Raw genomic sequence first — 10,131 nt, 5'->3', positions numbered from 1 at the left:
ATATATATATATATATATATATATATATATATATAAAATTATAGAGACAGGGCCTTGCTATGTTGCCCAGGTTTGCCCCGAACTCCTGGCCTCAAATGATCTTCCTCACTCAGCCTTCCAAAATGTTGGGATTACAGGCATGAACCACCATGCATGGTAGATTTATTTTTTGAGATGGGGTCTCAATCTATTATCACCCAGGCTGGAATGCAATGGTGCGATCTCGGCTCACTGCAAACTCCACCTCCCAGGTTCAAGCGATTCTCCTGCCTCAGCATCCCAAGTAGCTGGTACTATAGGCATGTGCCATGACGCCTGGCTAATTTTTGTATTTTTAGTGAAGATGGGGTTTTGCCACGTTGGCCAGGCTGGTCTCAAACTCTTGACCTCAGGTGATCCACCCGCCTCGGTCTCACGAAGTGCTGGGATTACAGGTATGAGCCACTGCACCTGGCTACCTGGTAGATACATATTTAAACTGTTTTAAAACCTCAGATTAAAATATTTTAACTTCAAACTATAACGTCACCAGATACAGATATCTGGTTAATTAAATATGCTACATTCTTGATAAACCAATATTTGACCAGTTTGCAAAAAATCAGACAACAGTAGTTCTCTCACCACTGAAAACAATTCAGTCTGCTTGGAATTACTCAAAAAGCATCTCAGATTTCTTAAATAACTCCAGGTCATCATTGAAGAAGATCAGTGATCAACATAGAGTGACTACGCTCAAATGTCTTACCAGCACACTCCAGTCAACGGACTGCTTGAGAAGCTACTTTTTGTCATACCACTGGGCTGCCTGGATTCTGCTGCCACTCCACATGAAGTACTTTATTGAGATGTTTTCAGTAAATCTTAGTTATTATTTGAATCTTTGTTCATAGTCCCTTCCAACCACTGTAAAACACTGGAAGTACAGTTAAGTAAAAGGAGCAAGGTAGTAGAACCTAATGCATAAAGCAGTAATTGAATACTTTATATATTTGTTCCCTCATCTGCAAAATGGGGATAATGCTATCTAACAGATATTAACTTTTGGTATAAAAACCAACCACAGGCTGGGCATGGTGGCTTGTGCCTGTCATCCCAGCACTTAGGGAGGCCTAGGTGGGAAGATTGCTTTAGCCCAGGAGCTCAAGACCAGCCTGGGCAACATGGCAAGTCCCCATCTCTACAAAAAATACAAAATTAGCAGGGAATGGCGGCGCATGTGGTCCCAGCTACTCAGGAGGCTGAGGTGGAGGATCACTTCAGCCTGGAAGGTCAAGGCTGCAGTGGGTTGTAATCATGCCACTGCACGCCAGCCTGAGCGACAAAGTGAGACCCTGTCTCAAAACAAAAACAAAAAAAACAAAACAAAACAAAAATCAACAAAAAGCTCATAGAGTTGTTATGAGCACCTACTTCACAGGGCTACCACAAAGTATCTAGAACAGTGTTTGCCAAATAGTAAAAGTTACCAAAATGTTAGTTATTACTATGTGCATTATTGTCACTATAGCATCAATTTGGTGTGGTAATTATATCGTTAACAAAATATATCAACAAGTTGAGGAAGGAAAAAAGCAAAAATATTTTCTTTTAGGGTTGACCTCACAAATAGGTAACTAATTCACTTTGGACATAATGTCTAAAGCAAAGAAAATAACGGTCACATCTCTGTGCTGATCAGTGAGATTCACAAGGATGTCAACAAATCAGAGAGCACCCAGAAAAAAAAAAGCTAAGAGATAAAGTATCTGAGAACCAAGAGACAGAAGGAATTGTTGGAATTGCCAGAAATGCTTCTGCTGAAAATAGACTGCTAAGGAGCAGACAGTGCAGTGCAAGAGCACAGAGGCTGTTAACTCAACGATATTCAGAGGTTATCAAATAATAAAGGGAATCTAATTGTCTTGCATTGTACCAGACAGCAAAACTCAGGTCAACAAGTCAAAGCTATAGGAGTAAAGACTTCAGCTCACTTAAAAGGAAGAACTGTCATATCAGACACTACGGGTGTTGGAAATGCCTACAGACAAGGGTGTGATGGTGGGAGAGTCTGGTCTTTTCCAAATCTTAAACTAGTCTCTGAACTAAGAGTCATTTGTTGTTGAAGACTAGAATTCAAGGTTAAACTAAAGAATGCTGTCAAAGACAATGTCAAATAACTGTTAGCACAATTATTGTAGAAAACTGCGGTTAATATTAACATTCCCTTCTTGTCAACTACCTTACGAGGGCCCTTACCAATATTAAAACAACATTTACAACTTCAAAATGTAGTTGTTAAGTTCCTCCCTTGAACCCTAGAAGTTATTTTATTAAAGATAACATTACAGAGATCAAACCCATAAGTATTTTAAAGTACTGATAGCAGTGGTACAGACCCCAACCAGACTTCTTTAAGGCTTCCTGGGGGAATGTTTCTAGAGTTCCACCAAGAACATTTGAGGAACACATTTCCATTTGCTGAGGTCCTGGCAATCCACACGGAGCCTAGTGTCTGGCACAAAGAAAGGACAGAGGAGTCCTCTCTTTCCTCCCTCCCTCTCCCCATCATTCCTTGCTGGACAGTGAGAACAACAACTGCTAATTCTAACACAGCTGGAGAAAGAAAGGGGAAAGGGATGAGAAGACAGGGGGAAGGAAGATGGAAGTACATGGAATGCATTTAAAATGGTAATAATTATACAAACGAGCACAGCTTCACAAAAACATGCTTCTTTTGTTATGACATGGGAGGCAAACTGGTATCTTTGCCATTTGTTTAAAATTGGATTCTAAAACTTTGGAGAAAATAAAATTAAACAGTTCTAAACTGAAATAACTTTAGAATTGAAGTGAAAACCTCTTCTTCAGGAATATTAACTAGGATTTCAGAAACAAGAGCCGCTACAGGGGGAAAAAAAAGAACAGATGGGATTAGCAGTGTGGAAATAAAACAGGTAAATATGAAGCATAATTATATCTGTAAAGACATCATTCTATTATTTTTTACACACTTAATTTTATGTGTAACAAATAATTTAATATAATCCAAAATATTTTGCCTTCACCCTAAATTCAAAGCCAATTTCTAGGTTCTCTAACTTCATATTCTGCTGCTTTCTAAATGTAATAAAGATTCCATAACATAATTTTGTATATAACAAACTTATTACTATATTGGAAAGTTAATTATAATACTGGGTAACTTATAGACAAATTTCTACAAGAAAATGAAATAGAACTAGTAGGAAATTTACTAGCTAGCACTCATTTACTTTAGCTTTTTTTTTTTTTAACACCGCTCAGACATGTGTGATACGATCTTTAAAGTATATCTTTGCAAACTGCCTCTGCACATATTTGACCTATCCTTCTTGAAATGAATTTGTTTTTCTTGTCTTCAAGGTGAATGCCTATTTATCCTTAAAAGACTTGTCCACTGCCTCCTTGAAGTCTTCCTATACCCAAAATAGCCAATATGCTAATTCATATACTACATTTCCAAACTTTTCTCAAGAACTTTTCTTGTTACTACAGAACTGGTACAAGAGCAATCTTCTCAGGATTCATGTCATGCAGACCTATAGTTCCATTTACTATTATTATTTTATTTATTTATTTTTGAGACAGAATTTAGTTCTCCTTGCCCAGGCTGGAGTACAGCGGCATGATCTCGGCTCACTGTAACCTCCGTTTCCTGGAGTCAAGCAATCCTCCTGCTTCAGCCTTCTGAGTAGCTGGGATTATAGGCACCTGCCACCATGCCTAGCTAAATTTTTTTGTATTTTTAGTGGAGACAGGGTTTCACCATGTTGGCCAGGCTGGTCTTGAACTCCTGACCTCAGGTGATCCACCTGCGTCAGCCTCTCAAAATGCTGGGATTACAGGAGTGAGCCACCATGCCTGGCCCCTTCATTCCATCTCGATTCTATGGTAGGCTTGTTATATCAAAGGGCCCTTGATTCTTTATCCAAAAAAGAAAAAAAAAAAAAGGGTATAAAAAATGTGAAGTGAGGGTTTCCAGAAAAGCCCTTGACTTCTCAGTAGAACAATATTCATAACAAAGCTTCTTGTCATTATAACCCCAAAGTTACAAACTACCACACAATCCCTAAAGTACAAGTGGCAGACCATGCTAACAGAAGGTGGCAGACTTCCTGAACTACACTTCAAGTTAAAAGGCAAAACATAGGCAAAAGATGTCTAAGTCATATTGAAGGATTCCTTGTAATTGTATCTAAGAAGACAATTTGATAAGTTGGAAATCTCAGTCTTGTTATACTAGAATGATTTGATTCAACTGATTAGTTAAGTATTCTTTGAGTAAAATCTAGACAGTAAAAGACTATTTTTTAAGCAAATGAAACCAAAAGTTCAATTGTGATTCACCACCTGTCTTATTCTTAAAAGAGTGATGTTTGCTCATCATTTCATGTGATCTTTCAGCTTGAAATGTAGCTCTGATTTGCCTACACTGTCCATGTTTAGGGTGTAATCAAATCACGACAACCAGAAGTTCACTGCTGTGACTTTTTTCCTCAAGTCAATGGCCTAGAATTAAATACTATGGTTAATACTGAGCTACACAGCAGGAGAGATAATGACTGTGACAGTCACAGTTACCTGCAACTATTAGCCACTGATCAGCACATAGATAGAGACATGCAGACAAGTTAATGGCCCTCCAGGAGGCCTGAATTTATAATACTGGTCTCAGGGTCACCATGTTATAACCAACTAAACTGGCCAGATTTGAGGTCCTTGAAAGAGGTCATAGTGTGCCTTTTCCTTTTCTCTAAACAAGGGAAATGGGACAATTTTTAAGATAAAATTTCCATTATTAGATATCGTGTTCCTAACTGCAGGGCTCCATCACTTTCAATTCAGTCAGTCATGTTACTATTCGGATTCAAAATACTGAACTTAGAAATGTGCCATGTAGTAAACTGTTCTCATTTTCATCTAGCTAATCAATATGAGAGCATTCCATCTGTCTAATAAAAAGTTAAAAGCGTAGCTCACAATATGCCCTTTTCCACAAGTGTTGTATATTTTCTTGGGTACCGCATGCTACATCACCAGTTCAGGAATAAGACGCCTGAATCAACCCTCTAATCTTTGTAATCTGAGGAGAAAATCTGTAAAAGTAACCATAATTATTGAATTGTCCATTCTTTAAAAAAAAAAAAAAAAAAAAAAAAAAAAAAAAAATTTTAAATTAAAAAAAAAAAAAAAAAAAAAAAACACGTTGATAATGGTGTTGTGGTTATAGCTATAAGAAGAGTCCTCGTCTTCTAGAGTTATACACACACACGTGAAAACAGTGTGAGTCAAATAATGTCTGGGATTTGCTTTGTAATAATCCAGAGAGAAAGGGAGCACATTGATAACAGCCCCACTGGTCAGGAGATAACTGTGGAAGCCAGGTCACAGGTGTATGGGTGTTACTACACAACTATCACTACTTTAGAATATTTGACATTTTCCATAATAAAGAGCTAAAGCACACAGGCATACAACACTAAGTCACTGACCTGAATACACTTTTAATCTTCCATGAAATAAAGGAATAGACTTTATTTTTATTTTATGTATTTATTTTGAGATGGAGTCTTAATCTGTTGTCGCCCAGGCTGGAGTGCAGTGGTGCAATCTCAGCTCACTGAAACCTCTGCCTCCCGGGTTCAAGCAATTCTCCTGCCTCAGCCTCCCGAGTAGCTGGGATTACAGGCACCCGCCATCATGCCTGGCTAATTTTTGTATTTTTAGTAGAGATGGGGTTTCACCATGTTGGCCAGGCTGGTCTTGAACTCCTGACCTCAGGTGATCCGCCCGCCTTGGCCTCCCAAAATGCTGGCTCACAGGCGTGAGCCACTGTGCCCAGCCAAGAAACAGACTTGAAAGTAGAATAATATGCTGTTACAAAAGTTACTAAACTTTTAAGTTAAAACTAAGACATGCCAAAGATTCACACGAAAGCCTAACTTTGAAACGAATTAACAGAATCAATCAACATAAGTACAATGAACGCACTCTAAAAAGTGTGCCACCAAGATGGACACCCAGGTCAGCATTTCCGTCAAGTTACTCATATATCTGATAGGAGATCTTCTGCATGTTCCTATTCTTCCTCAGCTTAGCCTTTTCACATCACTGCCCTTCCAACCACTTTGAAAACATGCTGGATACATGTACCTATGTTGAACAAATAGAGCCATTTTTTACACTGTATATAATAGGAGATTCACTGAATTTTTACAGCATGCCGTGCATTAATATTTTAGCAATGAATTCACTACCAATACTGTAATCTTCCCAAAGGAGCTCTTCCACAGTGTCTACCACTAATACACGCCCAAAATAAAAACTCTAAAGAGACTGCCTTGGGTATTATTATTGCTTGGCAAGCAATAATAAGTGCTAAGTTTAAAAAGTAATAAGTATATAAGAGCCTATCTTGGTAGAACACATCTGATTAATAAACATTAATAAATTTCCCCCAAATCAAACAAATTAGAACAAAAAGTTCTGTTGTAGCTGAAAATCCAAAAAAGTAAACTGAAAATAAAGAACTTTCCTTTTAAAATACTTCCTTAATGAATTTTAATTTAAAAATAATTGATCCGGGGGCGGTGGCTCAAGCCTGTAATCCCAGCACTTTGGGAGGCCGAGGCAGGTGGATCACGAGGTCAAGAGATCAAGACCATCCTGGTCAACATGGTGAAACCCTGTCTCTACTGAAAAATACAAAAAATCAGCTGGGCATGATGGCGCGTGCCTGTAATCCCAGCTACTCAGGAGGCTGAGGCAGGAGAATTGCCTGAATCCAGGAAGCGGAAGTCGCGGTGAGCCGAGATAGCGTCATTGCACTCCAGTCTGGGTAACAAGGGCGAAACTCCATCTCAAAAAAAATATATAATAATAATAATAATAATTGAAATTTCTTTCTTTTTTGCCCTCCTACCCTGGAGTGGGGACAGTTATTAACAATCGGAAACTCTTGTTTCTGTTGGTTTGTTTTTTTTTTCAGGTCCTTATCAAAATGAATCCTTATCTAAACATCAAGATGTAAAGATTATCCATTCTGAGAATGTTTTATTTCTCAATATGAAGAAAAGAAACTAAATGTTTCCACAGTTACAGTGAGTATAACTAAATGATATAATTTCCTACATAGGAGGAAGAGCAGATGACAACTGAAAGGGGAAGCTGAAGGAGCTTATAACATTCAGCCTTACCCATGTCAAATTTCCTGTAAGCACATATTAGATTCTAGCCTACTCTTCTTAGACGCTGGGTTAAAAAGGGAAAGACATTATCACAAGATTATCCTCAACACGTGATGCTAAAAAGAAGGCTGTGGCCATACTTTATACAGGATTCAAACTCAAATAGGGAGTTCCTTCATCCATTTCTTCTCTAACATCTAATCTCTTTTAATCAGTCCTTTATAATTCATTTGCCCCTTAATTCACTAACCGTAGCTGCTAAACATTTTTGAAACATATTTTAAAACTGGAGAAGGGAAAAGTACTGTATTGAAAATCTGCATTTACTAAAATGTGTCGCCCTCTGTTCCCCACCCCAACTTCTCAGGATGAAATCTTTTCCCCAACGTCTGCCATCCTTTTCCCAAAAGGCTGCCACGGTTGTCAAGAGAAGCAAAAGGTAAGACAAACTAAGACCCGAGTCTTTATCTGCTGAAAATACACATACAAATAGGTAATACTTTAAAATATTATCTGACCAATCAGGGATGGCAGTCATAAAATTCTCTAGTTAGTTCTACTCACTTACTATGTGCCAGTATAAATCTATCATATGCATATCTCATATAAGCCCTAAAAGGTAAGTACTATTATTATTCCCCTTATCAGATGAAAAAGTTTAAAATTTGGAACTTAGATATAGCAACATGGCCAGGAAATGGTGGAATCCATGCCTGCCTTACTTTGAAACTCAAACTCTTGACCCCAACACTACACAGCTTCTCCAATCAAAACCATTTTTCCTACTAAAAGGAAAGAAGGTTAAAGTTCTTATTCTAATTAGTTGTAGTCAACAAGAGTAATCTAAGGTAATCAAATCATAGTCACTCCATCCTCTTGGAAACACACAGCCCAACTTATTGTAAGTATAAAATGTATGCTGTGTGTATATATGTGTGGGAATTCTTGTCTAAATATAACTGCAGGGCATTTCAGCACTTTTGAGGAGTACTGCACCAGTATTCCTCAAAACTATCAAGGCCATGAAAAACACAGAAAAGTAGGCCAGGCATGGTGGCTCATGCCTGTAATCCCAACACTTTGGGAGGCTGAGGCGGGCAGATCACAAGGTCAGGAGTTTGAGAACAGCATGGCCAACATAGTGAAATTCCGTCTCTACTAAAAATACAAAAAATTAGCTGGGTGTGGTGGCATGCACCTATAGACCCGGCTACTTGGGAGGCTGAGACAGGAGAATCACTTGAACACGAGAAGGGAGGTTGCAGTGAGCTGAGACCATGCCATTACACTTCAGCCTGGATGACAGAGTGAGACTTCATCTCAAACAAAACAAAAGACCCCACACACACAGGAAAGTGAAAAACTGTCACACAAGAGGAGACAAAAAAGACATGACAATCAAATGCAATGTGGTACCTTGAATTAGATCTTGAAACAGAAGAAGGCAATATAAAAACTAGTGAAATCCAAATAAATGCCAGGCACGGTAACATATGCCTGTAGTCCCAGCACTTTGAAAGGTCGAAGTGGGCAGATCACTTGAGGGCAGCAGTTCAAGACCAGCCTGACCAAAATGATGAAATCCCATCTCTACCAAAAATACAAACATTTGCCAGGCATGGTGGCACATGCCTGTAATCCCAGCTACTCAGGAAGCTGAGGCAGGAAAACTGCTTGAGCCTGGGAGGCAGGGGTTGCAGTGACCTGAGATTGTGCCACTGAACTCCAGCATGGACAACAGAGCAAGGCTCTGTCTCAAAACAAACAAACAAACAAAAATCCAAGTAAAGTCCGTAGATTAGTTCAGAGTTACGTACTAATGTTGGTTTCTCATACTTGAGAGATATATTGTGGTAATACGTCTGGTAAACTGAGAAAGGGGTTTGGGAAACTGTTTGGGAACTCTCTGTACTATCTTCGCAACTTTTCTGTAATTATAAAAGTATTCCAAAATAAAGAAAAAGTTAAAGAGTTTATTTAAAAAATCAACATCTCTATATGGAAAGAAATGTGCTACAATTTGATCCTACTTTGGCATTTTATTCTGAATAAAGCAGAGTGTAGGCAAGTGACTCACCCATAAAACCACTTTAATATAAATACATACCAAAGCACGATAAATATGATAAATTATAAATATAAAAGCCCAATATTATTTAATATCTCCTCACATTTGTAACCACATGAATAATTTTAAAACCAGACAGGTATGCTTCTAATATCACATTAATTCTACATGTGAGTCTGAAGGACAAGGGTCCTCTTCCCAACTTTTTGCTGCAGGAGTGCTGCCCTACATATTTAGAACCTCCATTTGTCTATTAGGTTGAGAGAATTTTCTAAGCCTTATCACCCAAAACTCTCTATCGGTTGCTTCTTCTCTAAAAGGAAAAGAAACCAATTCTCCTAAGTGGTATCTCATCATCAGGGAACGGTTTTTACCTGGTAATTCAAATGTGGCCAGTGTTTCAAAATGATTTCTAGATACTGTTCTCTAATTTTCTCTTAACTGTTTTCCAAAGTCACTCCCTTACTCATTCACTTGACAAACAATTACATCACACAGCAGTCTGAATCACAATGAACTTGGATAACAAGTTAAATTACAAATTCAAAAATATAAAAGCAAATTTCGTTGTAATGCTGCTGGCACCCTAGAGAGGTTTCATCATTTCAAAAACAACACCCAAACCAAGGCACTAAGGCCTGCAATCCACCCCACCATTTTATACATAATTCTCTAAATGAGATATGAAAACATTCTTACATAGGGTACCTGAAATATCAGCATTTATTTGTCTTATTTATAATGTTATTCTGGTTTCCACTATATAGTACAAAGGTACTATATAGATACATATTACATATTAAATTTATATATATGTTTAATTTTATATATATATATATATATATATATATATAT

At 37.9% G+C, this 10,131-nt stretch overlaps 1 protein-coding gene across 1 annotated transcript in view; it reads right to left on the bottom strand.

Moving 5' to 3' along the window:
• PHLPP1 (PH domain and leucine rich repeat protein phosphatase 1) overlaps positions 1 to 10,131 on the bottom strand; it is a 249,363-nt gene that overhangs the window by 111,411 nt on the left and 127,821 nt on the right. The window lies entirely within an intron of this gene.

Source organism: Cebus imitator, unplaced genomic scaffold (assembly GCF_001604975.1).
Source record: "Cebus imitator isolate Cc_AM_T3 unplaced genomic scaffold, Cebus_imitator-1.0 Scaffold55, whole genome shotgun sequence".
Taxonomy (NCBI): Eukaryota; Metazoa; Chordata; class Mammalia; order Primates; family Cebidae; genus Cebus; species Cebus imitator.
This window is presented reverse-complemented; position numbering and strand designations above follow the sequence as displayed.